The following is a 21,542-nucleotide window of genomic DNA, read 5'->3' on the forward strand; positions in this document are numbered from 1 at the left end:
TCTATGTGACAGTGAGTGGAGAGACTCTGTTAGAGATGAATCATTAATTAACCTAACTGCCCTTTTCTGAATAGAATCAAGAAGACTGAGAGAGGTTTTGGGGGCACCACCCCAGATGTGGGAACAATATTCCATGGTAGGGCAGATTTGCGATTTGTACAGAGTGAACAGCTGTTTGGAAGAAAAGTAAAGCCGGGAGCGAAAGAGAAAACCAAGTTTTTTAGATGCAGAGGAAGCAATATTTGTAATGTGCTTGTGCCAAGAGAGATTAGAAGTCAGGGTAATTCCCAAAAGAGATATATCATTTTGCCTAGAAATCAGAGTGTCACCAAAGTTAAGCATAAGAGTAGAAGAATCCTTTTTCTGAGATATAAGACAAGACTGAGCTTTAGAAGGATTTAAATCAACAAAGTTGTTTTTGCCCCACTGGAGAATTACCTGGAGATCGACATTTAAGGTAGCAGATTTTCGAAAAGTTGAAGCTGATTGAGCAAGGCAAGGTTTCTCAAAATGGAAAGTGGAATGCAATGTGCTATCATTGGCAAAACTATGGATAGGATTTCCAGTCAATGGAAGAAGGTCATTAATATACAAGAGGAAAAGAGTGGGGCAAAGAACTGAACCTTGGGGGCCACCGGCATTAGTAGAAAAGTTAGAAGACAGAGAGCCATCTACCATCACCCTTAGTGAGCGACCAGAGAGAAAACTGGATAACCAATTACAAAAAGCAGTAGGCAAACCATAAGATGGAAGCTTGTTTAGAAGACCTTTATGCCAAACACAATCGAAAGCCTTTGAGATGTCGAGAGCAATTACTTGTGTTTCACAGAACCTTTCCATTGAATTAGTCCATAAATGGGTAACATAAGCCAAAATATATCACCAGTGGATCAACACTGACGGAATCCATGCTGGTGATCTTTGATCAGACAGAAGGTTTCTAGGTAGTTTAAGTGTTGGCGGTTAATTGATTTCTCCATTACTTTAGAAAGAGTAGAAGTAATTGCAATGGGACGATAATTGGATGGGAGGGATTTGTCACCCTTTTTAAGAACTGACTGGATATGAGCAAATTTCCAAGCAGAAGAAAAATCACCTTTGGAATAAGAAAGTGAAAAAAGGGGGCAAAGAACAGAAGCACAGGTTTTGAGAACAAGTGGAGAAATACCATCAGAACCTGGAGCTTTCTTAGCATCAAGATTCGTCAAAATCCTTCTGACATTCTTTTCAAGGAAGTCCACAGAAGGCATTGAATGGAGCGTGTTGGGAATAGTGGAAGGTGTTTCACCAAGATCATTAATACACAAGTTAGAAGAAAAATGGGATTCTAGCAGGTCAGCTTTATCATTGGCTGAAGTGACAACAGAACCATCTGGTTTTGACAGAGGTAGGAGCAGAGATGGGCAAAATTTGCAGCCAATAGGCAAGAGACCAGAATGCTTGGCTACCATTAGGACAAGAAGCAAGTTTTCTACTCTTAGCCTGTTCAAACTCTAGTTTGGACTGATTAATAATGCCTTACAAGTGTTGCGAGCTTTGGTGTAGGCAGAAAATGAAACTGAAGAATTAGAAACACGCCAATTACGATATGCAATGTACTTCTCTTGAACAGCCTTAGCACATTTATTGGAAAACCAAGGTTTAGGTAAAGGACGAGATTTTAAAATGGAGTGTGGGATAAAGGATTTCATTCCTGGAAGAATAATCTCACTGACACGATCTGAGCAAATGTTGACATCAGAAGTTTTGAAACAGTAATCCGACCAAGGAAAAGAAATCTCGCAGGTAATTCCATTTTGCAATCTTATAATGCCAAACAATAAGAGGTTGGGAATAGCCATGAGACAAATGCTCAACTGGAGAAGAGACAATCACGAAGTTGTGATCTGAGGTACCTAAAGGACCTCTCACTTCGACAGTGTACTTAGGATTGTTTGTGAGAAAAAGATCAAGCGTATTGGCTGTATGGTTAGGATTGTCTGGTATTCCGGTATGGTTAGGATTGTCTGGTAGGTAAATGAACAACCTGTGTAAGGTCATTAGTAATTGCAAAAGCCTCGGCATCTCAACCAGCTGGGTCTCTGAGACCAGAAAATGGAAGCCAGCTGGAGTTGTGAACATTAAAATCACCAAGGAAAATAACTTCACTGATAGGAAAGTTGGACTGGAGAAAGTCAAGTTGCAAAGAGAGGAAGTCAAAGAGCTCCAGATGATTAGTGGAGTTGGGAGAACGGTAGAGACAACAGATTAATTTGACACAATAAGGTAAAAGGTAAAGTGCAGCCATTATTAACCCACTGCAGGATGGAAGCCTCCTCAACAATTCATGCTAAGGGAAATGCACCATAATCTGCCACGCTGGTCCAGTGCGGGTTGGCAGATCAACCGTATTCAGTAGTCAGGGGCTTGAACCCCAGTCTACTCAAAGAGCGTGTGCTACAGCACTCCCGCTCCTGTCCACTCGGCTACAGAGGCCATGAGGTAGAGAGATTTTAAGCCAGAGAAGATCGAAAAGAGGAGATTCCAAATTACCAAGTCTCTGACAAGGAATATCGGAATGGACATATGCACAAGTACAACCTTTGAGCGAAAGGAATCATACAGCGAATAATTTGGGCAACTGAGATGAACAGTAGTTGAATCAACTGATAACCTGTCAGAAAAAGTACATGGAGTTTGGCAGACTGCAAGTGGAAATGGACATCGTTGAGATTAGAATTGAGACCACGTATATTTGTGAAATGAACTAGGAAGTGTTTGGGAGGTTTAGATCTTTTCACAGTTAAGCTTACTCTATTAGTTTGAAAATAAATGATGTATTCAATAGTGAGAAAAAGTGGGTGGGACATGCTGTATGAAGTAATGAAATTTTTGGATATGGTGTACACATGGTAAGAATATACCCAGATCCTTGACATAACGTGGCCTCAACAATGCCCCCCCCCCCCCGTATACACACTACTCGGACTCCCTCCAGTCACTATCTAGCAGAGTAGAGGTAGCAAAATTATACACTAGCTGATCCGGAAGCCTCCTAAAGAGTTACCAATAAATTCAGTCCGGTGTACTAACTAGCGGCCAGCCTGCGAGCACCATTTTAGATCTGTACCCTCGAAATGTAAGAAAGACTGGCTCTCACCACGATGTTCATCATAACCTCAAAAGTCATCAATCATACTGCATGATGGAAGAGATGGGGTAGGGTTGACCGGAACTTAGCTCTGCAGACTAAACATGGGTTCCACCACTTCAAGCCTCCAATAAGCAAAGTGGTGGAATTGCACCGGTCGATGAGAGTCATCTACCACCTAGTACTGCCTGGTAACACAGAGGGGCGGCATTCCTCCATGTGGTGTGGGCACGACACCTCGACCCCTGCTTACGTTGGTTGAGACCTGGGTGGTCACCCACCACATGCTTGTGCATGGAGGTTATACCCATGATTACTAACAGTCCCACCATCATGAAGGTGCAAGCAGAGGATTTGGTTGTCACAGACCATCCGGACTTCGCCAAAATTGGGTCCACTTGGCTTGAGTGTCACCCGAATATCAGTTCCATCAGCGTTTTAGATTCCCAGGTAGCAAGTACAGCTTGTCTGTTATATCTGAGAGAATGTCTGTGACATCCTGAAGGACCAATGATGGCTCTCTGCCAGAAAGAAGGATATAGTAAGAAGGGAAAATATTCTGTTGAAGAATATAATGGAAGGAAAAACTGAGGGGAAGAGATGCAGAGGAAGACCTTCAACTAGATGGAAGGATGGGATCGGTGAACTTCTGGGCATTACACTTTGTGATGCTGCTCGTATAGCACACAATTGAGGCAGTTGGATGAATTTGTTGGTGGCCACAACTGCTCCTCAGGGAGCTATCTGACAGGAAGAAGAAGAAGATGGCATTAGTGTCTCGTTTGAAAAAGATTCAGTATTTTTCATTAGCTCTGGTTGCTTCACATGTATCTTTCTCATTTAATTAGTTTCATGCTTTCGTTAGCCATTTTTTCATAACATATTACACACAGAGGACGTTGCTCATCATCAACAACACTAAGTAAAGCCGTACTTCATAAATTCTTCTTGATATTTTCTATTCTTTTTTATTTGGAATATGATGGCTCTCTGTCATAAATTGGCGGTTGCACTACACTTGAAATAACATAAGTGTCCAAATTGTCACATGATGCATTTCTTGCCCTTTCAGCTTCTGAAGTATCTGTAGCAACATTATTGTCGTCACTCCTCGACTGTTTTGTTCTGATTACCCAATTGTCCATAGTAAAATATATAAAAATGTCTTTTTTTTTTTTCTTCTCAAAAACAACAGTGATATAAAAAGTATCAGAAGAATGAAAAATGCATTCAAGTTGACATGAAAGCACTGAATTAGGAAGCATAATAAAGAGTGCATGCAACAGACTTTCTATTTACTGCCACTGCACATTTCCACCTCTGTCCTTCAGGCAATTTCAGAAATTTTTGCTGTAGGAAGCACGAATGAAGAGCTAAAGGGATTACAGTTCAGCAATTGAGTAGTACGTACTGAGAAGTATTAATACAGACTGAGAAGTCACACTAGTCAGCTGTTTTGTGTCCATAGCCAGTGAGCAAATTAAGGCTTATTACCCACAAGTACAATAAGTAAAAAAGCCACCTGCATCACACTTGAAACCACACTAAAAAACAGAGTGGCAATAGGGTTCATCATATCTAAGACTTAATTGGAGTAGTAAGGTCTCTACACCTACAGTACTGAAAAAGTAATTTTAACAACAGATTTTTTAGCTTTTATGTACATAATAGCTAATTTTATTTAAAAATTGCTGGGACCCCATTAATTTATCCTGCAACCTCTCTGGGGGTCACGCCCCACAGTTTGCACACCACTGTCCCAGGAGACACCCAGTTACAGCTATTGGCCAGGGGGTGAATATATGCATTCAATTATGCTACAGAATATGACTATATACAATTTTAAAATACATCTAATACTGTACTTGTTAATAACATTATTAACATTGTTAATAACATTATTAACAAGTGCTATCTGATTTATACAATATTTATGAACTTGTTATTGGTTTCCATACAAGATCCAAACACGACAACCACTCAAGGAGGGCTATGAGTGGTTGTCAAGTATAGCATTAGCAAAGTAGAGATGGACTTTGCTAATGCTATACTGGGCAAATCTGCAAAGGAAGCAACTGAACCTAATCTGGTTCTCCGATGAAGTACATTATCACCCTGATGGATATGTGAACAAGCAGAAGTGGCAAATCTAGGGCTGTGAAAATACACATTGCAGTATGTGCTTTTGTTTGTTTGTTTGTTTTGGTTTTATTGGCGCATTAGCTACTAAGGCTATAATGCCCCAAGACCGTGTCATTTATAAAAAAATTTAAACTTTCAGTGACCTAATTAGTTAGGTCACTATGTCAAGAAATATAAGAAAAATGTAAATTTTATAAACGAGTAAAAATATTTATTGATTTTAAAAATCTAAAAATAGCAGACACATTGTCATTGTCGGATAAAATCTGACTGAGTGTATACGGCTCAGTCAGATGATTAAAAGCAGTAAAACGGATATTACTAAAATCTGGACAATCAATTAAAATGTGTCTCATAGTTAAAATTGTGCCACAGGACACACACACATAGGAGGGTCATCAGCCCTCAGCAAAAACGAATGAGTTAAATGACTGTGTCTTATGAGGGTCCGGGCAAGAACAACTTCCTCCTTACGATTCCTGCACAGACTAGACTGCCACGGTTCAATTACAGGCTTTATACAATATAGTTTATTTCCAGTCTGTCTATTCCACGAGTCCTGCCATTGGGAGTGTATGTTTTGGTGTATTATTTGCCTGTAGTCTGTATAGGGGACTGACAGGCAGCGGTTATTATTGGGAATTGCAGATTTGGCTGCGGCGTCAGCCAAATCATTTCCCCTAATCCCAATGTGGCTGGGAATCCAGCAGAAGCGGATATCATATTCACATCCAAGGAGAAAGTGAATCTTCTGCTGAATACTAGACAGAACTGGATGAGGATTATACCTCACAGATATTAAAGCCTGTGACACACTGAGAGAATCGGAATATAAAACGAACCGTTGGTATTGGCATTCACTAATGTGATCCAAGGCTAACTCTATAGCATGCAGCTCTGCAGTAAATATACTGCATTCAGAGGGAATCTGCTCCGATGTAGTGCTGTCTGTAAAGACAGCAGCAGATCCCACATATGATTCCGACTTCGAACCGTCTGTGCAGACTGGCGAGAAGTCGGAATGTTCAGTTCGGTGTGCTGAATAAAGCTGCAGGTAGACCGATGATGGAGTGTCCGACTTTCCCCAATTTCTAAGGGACAAGTTACATGCCGGGAAATGAGCATGCCAGGGTGGAAAGGGTTGCTTTGGTGTTTGGGCAACCTTGTCTACCTTCATATTAAGTTCTTTGAGTAGCTCTTGGAGACGAATACCAAAAGGACGATTGGCAGTCTTACGGGTGTTGTACAAATTTTCCCATCGTGGCTCAAAAACAAATGGCCACGTAGGTTGGTCTGGCAGGGATTTCAGTTTTAAAGCGTACTTTAGAGACAACTGCTTACGATGAAGCGATAACGGTGGTTCGTTTGCTTCGACGTATAAGCTCTGGACAGGAGATGTTCGAAATGCTCCAGTAGCGATACGTAGAGCCTGATGATGGACAGGTTCCAGCCATCGAAGGGCACTGTCTCTGGCTGAAGAATATACTTGGGACCCATAATCTAATTTGGATCGCACAAGTGCACGGTAAAGCCGTAGAAGGGTGCATCGGTCTACACCCCAAGATAAAGAGGAGAGCGAGCGGAGCATATTAAGACCTCTTGTGCACTTTGTGCGGAGTTGACGAATATGATCCAAAAACGTCAGTTTTTTATCGAATATGAGTCCCAAGAATTTTGTGTTCGCTGCTACTGGAATAGCATTTTGTCCGAGCCTTAATTCAGGTTCAGGATGAAGATTACGCTTGCGACAAAAGTGTACGCAAACGGTCTTCTCCGGCAAGAACCTGAAGCCATTAGCAAGTGCCCAGGAATTCAGACTATCAATGGCTTTCTGCAGTTGTCTTTCAATAACCCTCATGTTGCACGACTGACAAAAAATGCTAAAGTCATCAACATAGAGGGCACTGTTTACAGTTGGAGGAAGTTGTTCTGTGATGGAATTTATTTTGATGGCAAAAAGCGTGACACTTAATACTGATCCTTGTGGTACTCCCTCCTCTTGGCTAAAGGAGTGAGAGAGTGAGGATCCCACACGAACTTGGAATGATTGTTTGGCTAAAAAGTTTTGAATAAAAAAGGGGAGATGCCCTCTAAGGCCTAGGCTATGTAAATCTTTTAAAATGCCAAATCTCCAAGTTGTGTCATACACTTTTTCCATGTCAAAGAATACCGACACCAAGTGTTCGCGTTTTAGGAAAGCATCCCGGATGGATGCTTCCAATCTAATAAGATGGTCCAAAGTGGACCGGTTCCTTCGGAAGCCGCACTGGATGTTGGAGAGAAAGTCATTTGATTCTAGATACCATATTAAACGAGAATTAACCATTCTCTCCAGGATTTTGCACAGACAGCTAGTCAGAGCAATAGGACGATAATTGGTGGTGACTTTTGGATCCTTTCCTGGCTTAGGAAAGGCAAGAACGATTGCCTTTCGCCAGGAGTCCGGGAACTGCCCTTCAGTAAAGATTCTGTTATATAGAAGGAGCAGACAATCCATAGATTTTGGTGAAAGATGTTTAATCATTTCATAATGGATGCCATCTGGTCCAACGGCACTTTCTTTGGAAAGAGCGAGGGCTCTTTCCAGTTCCTGAATAGTGAAATCCCCGTTGTAGGGATAAAGGCTCTTACATTTAAAGTTAAGTGCCTGTTTTTCGATTTTATATTTCAGGACCAGGAACTCTGGGGAATACGAAGATGTTGCAGAGATGTTAGAGAATGTTTCCCCAAGAGAATTGGCTATTGCAGTTGGATCTGCAATAGCGCATCCATTATAATCTAGGATTGAAGAAGGGTGGGATGTATATTTTCCCTTCATTTTCCGGATTTTATCCCAGACTACCTTAGAGTTGGTAGACTGGTTAATAGATGATGTAAAACGGATCCACAATTCCTTTTGACTCTGACGGCGGATATATCGTGCTTTGGCTCGTGCACGTTTAAAGGCTATAAGGTTGGTCGTGGTAGGATATCGGCGGAATATCCCCCACGCTTTGTTTTGAGCCTTTTTTGCTGCTGTGCATTGTGAATTCCACCAAGGTTTAGGAAATGGTGGAAACCGGGCAGATGTTTTTGGAACAGCATTCGCAGTTGCTTGGACAGTATTTTCTGTGATGTACTTAACTGCATCATTGATAGGCTCTTGACTGACTGTGCTAAGATCAAAATTTGCCTGATGTTGGAAGGCAGTCCAGTCAGCCTGATCAATCTTCCACCGTGGTAACCTGAAGGGAAGACATGGCCTCCCGCTGTGTAACGAGGTTATCACAGGGAAGTGATCGCTTCCGTATGGATTCTCCTCCACTTCCCAAGTGAGTGAAGAGAGTAGAGAAGGGGAGCAGATAGAGAGATCAATGGCAGAAAAAGTACGGGTAGGCATGTGGAAGAAGGTGTTTGTTCCAGTATTTAGAAGGGAAAGGTCATTGTCATTGAGCATATGCTCTATGACTCGTCCCCTTCCGTTGATGTTAGCACTACCCCACAGGGTGTTATGTCCATTCATATCCCCGAGAAGTAAGAAAGGGGGAGGCAACTGCGTTAGAAGATCATCAAGGTCTTCCTGGGAGATGTCAGTCCCAGGTGGCAAATAGATAGAGCAGACAGTTAATAAAAATCCCGTCGTAAGGCGAATTGCAACAGCTTCTATGCTAGTTGTAATTAGCAAGGGCTGCACTGGGGTCTGGTTACCCACAAGGATAGCCACTCCCCCATGTACAGAGCCATCCGCAATTCTATCCTTATGAAAAATTGTGGTGTTATGCATCGTGGGATCGTCATTTGCCTTTAGATATGTCTCCTGCAAGCAAAAGCAAACTGGCTCATGCTTTTGCAGGAGGGCCTTGATGTCATCAATATTTCGCCGGAATCCACGACAATTCCATTGTAGGAATTTAGCCATTATTTTGGCTTGGTGGGTCCATCAGGCGGCTTCCAGGGTGCTGAGGGCTTATTTTTATCAGTCTTGGGTCTATCTTTTTTGGGGAAGAATGGACACTGCCCTGTGTCCATTTCTTCCTCTGCAAAGAGTTCCAAGACTGAATCTTCGAGTACCTCCTTCTGCTCGACATCCATCTTTTCTTGGGTACTAGGGGGGACTTCCCCTTTTTTATTCTTTCCTTTCATAGTTACCTTTGTTACTTCTGGAGCGTTAGGAGGTACCGATATAGGAGTGGCAGCTGATTGGTCCTTCTGCGCAGGTTTTTGAGAACTTAAAAGATAACGCGCGATGGGAGTGAAAGACTCCTTTGGAGGAATGGTCATGTCTGTCTGAGTTCCGACGGAACATCTCCCTGCTACCTTCTGGGCATAGGTAGGTTTGTTGATATTCAGGGGTTTGACCGATTTCCTTGCCTCCTGGTATGATATATTTAGCTCTGCCTTCAGCCATTGAATTTCTTTTTCTTCTTTCCACCTCTGGCATGCTCGTGAATAGGCCGGGTGTTCGCCTTCACAGTTAATACAGGTGGGTTTTGGGGCTGAACATGCTGTTGTTTCGTGGTCTTTTGCACTGCATCGAGCGCATGCAAGGACTCCACAGCAGGCCATTTGAGAATGTCCATATTTCTGGCATTTAAAACACCGTATAGGGTTCGGAACGTATGGACGCACTGAACAGTTGATGTATCCAGCTTTAATCTCGTCAGGAGGTTTAGGAGAGTTAAAAGTCAGGATAACGCTCCTGGTTTTAACAATTTTTCCATCCCTTCGCGCAGTGATTCTCTTGACGGCAATGACTCCCTATGGTTTTAATTCGGAGCAGATTTCCTCCTTGGTTACGTCGAGAAGGTCCCACTCCGAAATGACACCTCTCAATGAATTCAGTGTTCTGTGTGGTGTCACTGTTATAGGGATTCCTCCGATTGATGTTGTTCGGAGTAGATGTTCTGATTGCCTGTCATTTTTAGTTTCAATTAAAAGGTCTCCAGAACGAAGCCTTTTAACTGATTTGGGTGAACCTGCTAACCCATCTAACCCTTTTTGAATAAAAAAGGGCAACATTTTACCAATCAGTGTCTCATTGGTAGAATGCATGATTAAGAACCTTGGGACTGGCCCTGGTGGTAATTCGGTTCGCTGCCTCTTTTTAGCAATAATGGTATCTGTTTCGCCGTCTAAATTTTCAGATAGGGACCGGGCTGGGGCCCCTGAAGAAGTAAGTTTATCAGGATTCATATAGTTTTTAAATTGTTCAGTGCCCGGGCTCCCCACCCACCACGGAGCCCAAAGGGACGCCCACTACCCGGCATGCAATAAATGCGCTCGGGAGTGGAACGCCAGGGCTACCCAGACGCTATACCCCCCCCGCCGCCGCCAGCCTGAATCCTGTCCCTCGGACCATGAGGGTAGGGCCGTGGCATTGACACGGTTGACCCTCGCAGGTGAGCCTACTAGCCGATTGATCCTAGCCGGGCCTTCCAGGACCACCCGTCTTGTCGAAGCAGGGGCCAAAGTGGTGTATTGAAGCTGGGTCCCTCAACCACCAGGATCCCCCTTTCCGAATTTCCACAGGTCGCAGCGCCGGCAAACACCCCGGATTCCATTGATGTAAGCCTGGAACCTGGGCTGTGGGCGTTGGATCCCAGTGATGCTAGTTTGGAAGTCCAGCAGCGTCACTGGTAGGTCCCCTCACCACGTACAGGTGCCCACGTCGAGGGGTCGCAGTATGTGCAAGTTTACACACAAACCACATTACTGTTTGGGGTGCTCTCTGCACTTATGGAATTTGTGGCACAATGTTTATTGAGAGAAATGAACAGCTACAGATACTTACTTGAAAATGATTTAATTCACTTATTTCAGGGTTTCCATGGCTCAAAAATCATAGTCATTACTTTATACAAGATGGAACCCAACCCTATCATTCACAGGTGATTTTTGACCTTTTGAATGTGCATTTCTGGGGGTATAATGTTATTTCTTTGTACTATCAGAAGTGGCATTGATTGGCCTGCCTAATCCCCAGATCTCAATCTTATTTCTGTGTCACTTATTTCTGTGAGGAGGTGTCAAAAGCAGAGTTTACCAGAGCACACAAAGGCCTCGGAACAACTGAAATCCTCAGCTTGACTCATGTTTTTGATATTTCGACAGAAGTTCTCCAAAGTGTCAAAACAATTTTTACAGTAAAGCTGAGAAAATCATCGATGTGTAGGGACATCACGTCTAACACATTGTTACATAAATTCCCTGAGTAGTTTATTTACATACTGTTTGAATAAAGTTTGTACTCACTTATACATAAATAAAGTAACTTGGTATGTACTGTTTAGGCCACCTAGTATGCATCTGCCTATTCTTATTAATTTTTTCATTATTTTTTAACATTGAAAACTGCATAGCCATTTTCTAGAATTCAGATAGCCATAGCTCTATAACCATTCAGAAAGGTTTTTTGCTTGACTTTGATATACCATCAGCTCAATTCCTCAATCAATTGACAGGAATTTAAGTCATATTTTCCCCTTCAGAAATGGCATCACTTCTGTATCTTTTTAAATTTAATGTTCGCCCATCGTTCAGGGTTAGTCCTTAGGATTGATTGGTTGCTTGCTTGCTTGCTTGAGAGTTTTATGGCACATGGTCCTTAGGGGAGGTCCAAATACCACCAATTAAAAAAGATCCTAAATCCCAACTAAGGGCACTCTCTCTATATATATATATACTGGTAAGGAGAACTGGTAAGGATTACAAAAATTTAAGATTGGTCCATCTTAAATTTTAATCTGGTTCTCTAAACAGTTTCAATGGACACAGCTTTTGTTTATTAGTGACGACTATGTTCAAAATATTACAAGTTCACGGCTCTAAGAATTGGTTACTTTTTATATCATATTATTTTATAATATAATATTCATTAATTTTGCTTTATTAGTTTATGATATCTGACTTGAAATCATGTAATTAACAACCTCATGAAGTTTGCATATTATTTTATGGAGCATCTCACTTATACTAGAAAATTTGGGCAAATGGGCTGAGAAGTGGCAACTGAAGTTTAACCTGGACAAATGCAAAGTACTGCCTATGGGTAGAAGTAACCCGAGAGAAATGTACCAACTGTGTGGTACCACACTTAAGGTGGTAGCAAACGAAAAAGACCTGGGAGTAATTGTGCAGTCAGATATGAAGTTTTCTGAGCAATGCAGACAGGCTGCCAGGGAAGGTCATGGGGTTTTGTCAATGATATATAGGAATTTTGGTAGCAAGGGAAAAGGTGATTGTCCCTCTGTATAAGGCGATGGTCAGGCCATGCCTTGAGTTCTGCATACAGGTCTGGAGGCCTCATTTTAGGAAGGATGTAGATTTGCTTGAACATGTACAAAGAAGGGCAACAAGATTGGTGAGGGGAATGAAGGGGTCCTCTTACCTAGAGAGGCTTAAGTTCTGCAAACTGCAGTGGCTGGAGACTAGGCACCTGCACGGTGATCTGATTGAGGAATATAAGGCCTTGAATGGGTTCAGCATGCTGAATTCTGATGAGATATTTCCACTTGTTCAGATTACGAACCTAAGGGGGAATAAATTCAAATTAAGGAAAGACAGATGTAGAATAGATGTGTGGAAATTTGCCTTTAGCCAGAGGGTGGTTAATTGCTGGAACAAACTTCCATCTGTAGTTGTGGAAGTTGATAGGTTAAATAAATTTAAGGAGGAACTGGACAAATATTTAGAGGGAATAGTTGTGAAATTTTTTTTTTTTTTTTTTGTCTGATGCTGCATAAGCTCATCATACACTTGCTTTCTTGCATCACATGCCACTACTACATATAGCTCTTCTTTTTTTTTCATTCATTTGAGCATTTTTACCTAGTTTATCTATAATTCTACAGTATTATAGAATATATGGTATTATCCATTTAAATGTTCATAACAATTAGTATAACATAATCATTCTTACACTATTTTTACTCTTTCTATACTGAATAAGTAACTGAATATTTCTAAGTACTCAATGCATCATAAATGTGATAAATTTATCAAAGTATAATCTACATTTTTTTTTTTTAATATGGTCCACTGCATTTTGCAAATGCAGTGGACTTACTCTAGGGGAAAGGGGGAGAATAAACTAAAATATCCACAAGTTCAAATTACTCTTTTAAATATTTTTATATATCTAAAAGATATTTCTTGACTAAATGCCTAAGAGTATGAGGGAGTTTGTTTATGCATGAGTAATGCAAACACACATCATTCCTACTACCAAGAAAGTGTTAATGCATTGTTTTAATTATATCTCATATTGTGAATACCTTCACAGAGTTGCCATGGTATTGCACTACCTTGAATAAGTAACGCTTCACCTATGGAGAAGATTACTGTTACTTATTCTCGGAGGATACTACCACCCAGAGGGTGTTGTTTCAAGCCTTTTTGGCCCCTCTTCGGTGGATGGGTAGGTACCCATTGATGCAATAGTGACAACCCAGTTATGAAGTATAACTCCACAATATGAGTGATGCCTGATGGTGTGCATGGTTTAATATAAAAGATATTTCTTGGCTAAATGCCTAAGGGTATAAAGGAGTTTGTTTACGCATGAAGAGGGGGGGCCAGAAAATCTTGGATGGTGGTATCTGCCAAGAATAAGTAACAATAGTCTCCTCCACAGGGGAAGAGTTACTTATTCAAGGTAGTGCAATACCGTGGCAATTGTTGTGAAGGTATTCACAATAAGATAAAATTAAAATGAAGCATTAAAACTACCTCGGTAGTATAAATGTGTGTGCATTACATATGCATAAACAAACTCCTTTATTTTTATACATATTTACATGATACTTTGATTTTATGTTAGCTTTTCATATTTGAAGTTTATAAGTAAAAATGCTGAAAAAATATTAATCAGAGCACACCTCTCAGAATAATTATAATTTCTATAATTATATTTTAAATTTGAACTTACCTTTACGCTTTTTGTATTGAAGGAACTGTTTATCACAGTTTTGTTCAGCTGTATTCGAAGCCAGTATGAGCAAAAATATCTGGGCTTAAAAATGTGTGATAAGAGGTATCATGATTTCTGCATCACATTTACAAATGAACGCTATAGTCGGATATCATTTGTCGCGATGGGAGTTCAAACTCACCCACTGAGGATCAAGTTATGTAACGCATTGTTTCAAGAAAAGAATTCAGGTTTTATAATAGCTTCCTTTTACTTTAAATGAAAAGTACATACGCAGATAAATCTCCAACACCAGAAATACTATAATGATGAAGTCGAGTTTGATCCTAAAAGTAGAAAATAAAACGAGCTAAACTCAGAATAAAATATGTATAAGCCACCATTCTTTTCATATGTCCTAAAAAGTAATTAGCAAAAACAAACAGCATCCGCGAATAAGCGCTAACACATATAACAACCCAAAAATATTAACTGTTCTGAAACATCAAATAATATTCAATGACACTTTCACATGCCCACGTTGCCGGCATTAACTCCCATGATAAGTTCCAGCGCCCTCAAAACAGGAACAAAGAAAAATAATTTTTCATTCAGAATAATATAAATGCACTAAATACACTATTTCTTCTTTTATCCATTTATTATTATTTTTTTTTTGTTTGGTTTTGTTTTTTAATCTTGATTATAATTCTCTTCGCTTAAGATATTCTTGGCTAATTCGTAATATATATATATATATATATATATATATATATATATATATATATATATATATATATATATATATATATATATATATATATATATATAAAGGTAAACTGCAGCCATTATCAACCCACTGCAGGACGGTAGCCTCTTCAACAATTCATGGTGAGGGAAATGAGCCATAAATGCCACGCTGGTCCAGTGCGGTTGGCAGATCGACCATATTTACCAGTCAGGAGCTTGAACCCCGGTCTACTCAAGGAGCGTGTGCTACTGCATTCCCACTCCTGACCACTCGGCTACGGTGGCCTAAATATAACTAATATTAAATATAAAATCGAAACTAATGTCAGTAGCATGGCATTGACTTAATATATATATGCAGGGTGTCTCAAAAATACACGGAATACCCTCAAGAAGGAGTTCCTCAGATATAGACAATAACAATAATTTATATCAACATAGTTCCGGAAATGCTTGGTTTCCGAGTTTTAAAGATCTGTCTATGGCATTTAACTGTTCATATCGCTTTATAGTAATTGTTCAAAATGTCCATCTTCTGCCTGAATATAAGCCTGAATACCACTGGCAAAACATTACTCGCGCAGGGTAATCTGCTGGTGACAAGGTCTGTACCTGTTGCAGATGGTAAGGATACAGTTGGTGTTCTAGCAACACTCTCCAAATAGTCGAACGTTGAACATCCAGTTCCATTGCTATTCTGCGTATGCTGATTCCAGGAGTGGCATGAACAACATCCAAAATCTCCTCCTCTACTTCAGGAGTTGTAGATGTTGGTCGCCCTCTGTCGGCAGCACGGGGTGTAAAGGTCCCATGTTAACAAAGGCGGCGATGAATACCTTTAAACGTTTTCCAGTCTGGACATCTTCGTTCTGGGAACCTTTCGTGGTACAAACGACGAGCCTCCAGAGAATTGCCGTCCGCCAAACCGTATATAAAGTGCATATCCGCTTGCTCCTGATTTGAGTACATGGGCGGAATGGAAAACTACCAGATTCTGACAGTACCTTGTGATGGACTGTGGACTGCATGGCCTATGCAGATGACCTCATCCTCCTTATCAAAGCTGATTCTAGAACTCAGCTTGAGCAAATTGCCTCCCCTGCCTTAACGATCCTCCAAAATTGGGCAAACAACCACAAGTTAGTCATCTCTGGGGAAAAAACGAAGACAATCCTCCTCAAAGGATCCTTGGACATAAGAAGACCACCCCAAATTAAAATCTCTGGGCAGACATTGCAACTCAAAACAGAACTAAAATATCTAGGAGTAACCTTTGACTCCCGATTAACATTCTTACCTCATCTTAATTACCTCTCCAATAAAATACGTCGTTATACTGCCATGATCGTAAGAATTAGCAGAGCAGACTGGGGTTTGAAGAGGAGGACTCTCATGCTACTTTATAAAACCATCTTCTTACCAGCTGTGTGCTATGGTGCAGCCATATGGTTCCCTCGTGCCATCATTGCACGTAATAAAGCAAAGCTACATACAATTCAACGCAATATCCTACTCACTGTGACTAGAGCATGCCGCACAGTCAGTAATCCTGCCCTGCAGGTCTTAGCAGGCACTCTTCCTCTGGACCTGGAGGTTATTCGTCGCGGCCTTGCATACCGCATAAAGAGAGGAATTGCCACCACCATTCTGGATATAACACTCGATCTAGCTAATGATCCAAAAAACGAAATGAAACAGATTTACACTAAGCTCTTCCAGCATTGGCAAAGATCTTGGGAGCAAACAACCAAAGGTGAAACAACTAAAAGATTTCTTCCACAAGTTATGATAACTGCACCAAAACCTCCTCCGTGGTACTCACCAGGCCTTCACGTCTCATTCTTCCTCACTGGTCATGGATCGTTTCGGGCAAAGCTGCATGCCCTGGGTCTCACCGATTCTCCTCTCTGCACATGCGGTGACAATGAAGACTGGATTCACCTCATGTATAATTGCCCTCTTTATGATTTACCCAGAAGTCTCCTAATTACCAAAACTGGAAATATACCCAGTGGGCAGGAACACCTCTACATAATTGACGAAACCAACTACAAAGCCTTCATTACTTTTGCCCAGACTGTATTTGAAATGCGTCAAATTCAACTACAGCAAACTGTTCAACGCACCCCCATCTTATAATGAACCCAAAACTCAATTCACAGAACATATCCTGAATGGAATCAAAGAAAACACAAACAGAATATTGATCTTTGTCATGACCTAACAGGAATCTCTCGACGTTCACAAAGGAAGCTATCTGACAAACCCACGAACCCAAAAAGGACTTTTCTACAATAGCCACAAGAACTCCAAGCAATCCTTGAGTTTCATGAATCCATGTGCCTCCTCTCATCCCCTAAGAGAAGATTATCCAAGTCCCAGTGTGGGACACTGCCCATTGCCTACAAGTCACCCTTGGATGAAGAAGATTAAATTGTTGACACTGGGCCCCCTGCCCATTGTGGGACCCACTCACTTGCTGGCACCTCTTCTCTTCAAGGTGTATGACAATATCTGATTTTCCTACTTGTGCAGGAACTCATATAAATACTCCTCTGGGAGTGGGGCTCGCATTTGACTTTCAAATGCAGGATCATGCTATTAGGCAATCTGACTTTGTGGGTCACTTGACCTCACAACCTTTTCTCTTCTTCCTGAGGTAGGGTGGGCTCCCCCCAGGTGGGGAGCCCACCCTACCTCAGGAAGAAGAGTAGGGTGGGCTCCCCCCCAGGGGGGAGCCCACCCTACCTCACCCTCTCTCTTCTGCTTACCTTCTTTCTTCTCCTCAATCTTTCACCCCTTCTCCTATTTCAAAAAAAAAAAAAATTTTTTTTTTTATTTATTTTTTTATTTTTATTTATTTTATTTTATTTATTTATTTTTTTTTTATTATTATTATTATTTTTTTTATTATTATTATTATTTTTTTTATTATTAATTAATTAATTTTTTTTTTTTATTATTATTATTTTTATTTTTTTATATTATTTATTATTATTCTTTTTTATTTTATTTTATTATTATTTTTTTTTTTTTTTTTTTTCCTCGGCCCTCCCTGGGAAGCTCAGGCTAACCCCAGGGTCGGCCAGCCAGAGTTCTCTTTCCACATACCTGGTCCGGCTCCCAGTGCCAGTGTCGGTAACTAGCAGTCTGTGGTGTTCCACAGACCCTAGGCTAAGCGGCCAGATGAACAACATAACCCGCACTAAGCAAACATGAACATACACTAACATATGATATCTGGCCTTGACAGTACTGTACTGTCTTACTTCACAAGAGATTCAAATGCGGAGTTGTGCGAAAGCACCGGTGCCGCTTGTCAAAAAACACTATGTCACTATGTCACTAGTACCTTGTGATGAAGGAAATCACCTGAGGGAGATAAGATATTCGGGATAAAAACTCAGGAACCAAGCATTTCAGGAACAATGTTGATATAAAATATTTTTATTGTCTACATATGAAGAACTCATTCCTGAAGTTATGCTGTGTATTTTTGAGATACCCTGTATTCATAGGGGCTCACATCTGTTGAATATAAGCGGCTTGACACACCCAGCGACCTGAAATGAATATCATCATTCTTCTCTTTCTTGTGGTGACTCTCTCTCTCTCTCTCAGGCATAACTCAGAAATTGTTTTTGTCTGGCGCAGAAAAAGTGTGTGAACGAGAGTAGCCTTGTGCACGTCACGTTGTTATTGCTCCTGGAATAGAGAGGTTTTTCTGTTCTATTAGCTTATATTGGCACATTAACTTATTTTCTAGAGTAGCTTTATATTCCTAGTTACGATAGCTTTATGTTCCTAGTTTAAAGTTTCAATTAGATAGAGATTTTGTAGCTATTACTTAGTATCGGTTAAGGTATCAAATCCACGTGTTACAAGTTGTAGCTCCGCTGAATGAGAATTTTTTAGCCGCTTTATTGACCAATTGTTATATTAAATTAATTTCTGTAAGTAGCTTATAGATCTAGTCAGGATCCTTAGTTTATTCTGAGTTGAGATAGCGAGATTTGGAAGTTAATTATTACTTAAGTGTCCGTAGATTTACCATTCGTAACTTGCCGCCGTTGTTATACGATACAACGTTATATCCCCGAACTAGTTAGCGTTAGCTTAGTATAGTAGAGTATATAATATAATATTGTCAATTAATCAGTAAAATCTATTAATCATGTTAAACTTCGTTGTCAATTAAATTATACTTTTTAACTAAATACATATAACGACTTAGATTACAAAAGTAACATAATTGATTAATACATAACTTGATACGGAAGTTATATACACGGAACTCGTAGATAATGCGCGATACTGAAAAATATATATAGCGTTATTACTGTGTTGGGATACAAGTTTCCCAACTTGTATTAATTTAATGGATTCACCATTAAATTGCATAACGGGATAATCACCTCCATGTCCAGAAAAATTCCTATATATTATTGACAAGACTCCCTGACTTGCACTGGCAGCACCTCTGCACTCTTAAGCGAACTTCATATTTGATTGCACAATTACCCCCAGGCCTTTTTCACTTTCCACTTACGGAGTGTAGTACCACACAATTGGTACATTAAATTTCGGTTATTACTACCCATATGCAGTACTTTGCATTTGTTAATGTTAAACTTCAGTTCCCACATCTCAGCCCATTCTCCCAACTTATCTAGATCCAGTTGGAGTAGCATACTGTCTTTACTGTCGCTAACAACCCTACCAACCTTTGTATAATCTGCAAACCTGGACATTAAACCTAATATACTGTCATAAATATCATTTATATACATACAAAACAACAAAGGGGTCAAAACCGAACCCTGGGGAACACCACTAACAACATTTGTCCAAGAAGAGAAGTGCAAATTGATTACCAATCTCTGTCGTCTCCCACTTAACCATCCATTTATCTATTGTACCAACGTACAATTAATGCCATACCTCTCCAATTTGTACAGCAGTCTTCCAGGTGCAACAGAATCAAAAGATTTCCTGCAATCCAGGTATATGATATCAAAATTATATTTGGCATTGAGTTCTTTGTAACCACATCATAGTACCAAATGAAATTGGTCAGACAAGACCTCCCTTTAACAAATTCATGATGTATCTTATCTATTTCTGCAGTCTTGTCTAGATGATCCTGCAATATTTCTTTAACCAGTAATTCCATTATTTTCCCTGGAACATAAGTTAAACTAACAGGTCTGTAGTTACTTTTGTCATCTTTTGAACCACCTTTGTGGATTGGTGACATATTTGAACAAATCCCCTCATTGAGGCCCTCCCCCGATCCAAGGATGTTCTAATAAGTATGGCTAAAAGTTTGCTTACTTCCTTCGCTGCCATCTTTAATATAATTGGATAGATTCATTCCACCCCAGGTGCCTTCCTTATTTTAACTTCAACAGTTTCTCCCCCACTTTGCTCTCATTTATTACAAAATGACTTAGCTCCTTGTTAGCGTTTGATAAACTTCGCGCACGCTCCTCATTGAATAACTCCTCATATGTGCATGTAGATGCAAAATACTCATTTAGTTTAACAGCTACCTGAGCATAATCATCAATAGTCAACCCATCTATGTTAAGTGGTCGAATCTTATTCAACCATTACATTCTAAAATTTTTATAAGTAAAGAACTCTTTGCTGTTTTGCTTTGCATCCTTTGCCAAGGATTTCTCCTAATTTGCCTTCACCTGCCTAACCTCCTTTGAGACTTGATTACAGACTAGCTTCTACCTGACATAAGCTACCTGTCATCTGATAATTTATATGCATCCCATACATTTTTCTTCACTTCCACGAACCTCATAAATTCCTATGACATTCACTCAGGCCTAAACCTTGAACAGTATTTCTTAGTTGGAATGAAAAGCCAAGTAGCCTCCAAAATTAAATCTCTGAAGGCTTCCCATTTAGAATTCATCCCAGTGTACAGAATTTAAACACTGTCAGAGACCTCTATACTCACATTTACAAAGGCAAAAGCCTTTCCCTTAAGCCTTGGTTGTAGATACATCTTTAATTAATTCCCACATCAGTACATTGTGATCACTGTCACCCAGTGGTTCCTTTATCTGCAAATTCTTAATGCATGAATAATAACTGCTGATAATTAGATTAAGAGTATTACTCTCACTGGTTGCCTCTCGAACGTGTTGCTGTAGAAACCAGTAAACCAATAAATCCACAAAAGTCTTGCTAGTGTGACAGTGACCAACCCACAAGTTCCAGTCAATATCTAGAAATTAAAAATCCCCCATTATAAGTTATTCTTATTTACTTGCCCATTCTATTTCTCTGCGCAATTGCTCATTATAATCATCAGATTCATTAGGCCTATAAGACCCGCCTACTCTTATTTTTCATTTCCCTGTGCTTATTTCACTAGAAAAACAGCCTCAACACTACATTATTCACCAACATCAATTGGATGCACTTCCTTAGATTTAATGTGTTTCTTAGCTAACAGTATAACCCCTCCTCTCTTCCTGTCCTATCTATCTTATCTGTATACATTGTACTCCCCAAATTCATATTCTGCATTGCTTATAGCAGTGTGACATCACGTCTCTGATTCCCAACAATATATGCCTTTGATATCTTCATTTGCACTTCAATCTCCTCAAA

General features: G+C 40.2%; 1 protein-coding gene across 1 annotated transcript in view; it reads right to left on the reverse strand.

Moving 5' to 3' along the window:
- LOC150089729 (dipeptidyl peptidase 9) overlaps positions 1–14,493 on the reverse strand; it is a 483,518-nt gene extending 469,025 nt beyond the window's left edge. Inside the window, 1 exon segment of the mRNA XM_090390084.1 lies at positions 14,178–14,493. The gene's annotated coding sequence lies outside the window, so the exon portion shown is untranslated.
- Between the last annotated feature and the right edge of the window lie 7,049 nt (positions 14,494–21,542).

This window comes from Mastigoproctus giganteus, chromosome 2 (genome assembly GCF_048544385.1).
Source record: "Mastigoproctus giganteus isolate SK-2022 chromosome 2, ASM4854438v1, whole genome shotgun sequence".
NCBI lineage: Eukaryota > Metazoa > Arthropoda > Arachnida > Uropygi > Thelyphonidae > Mastigoproctus > Mastigoproctus giganteus.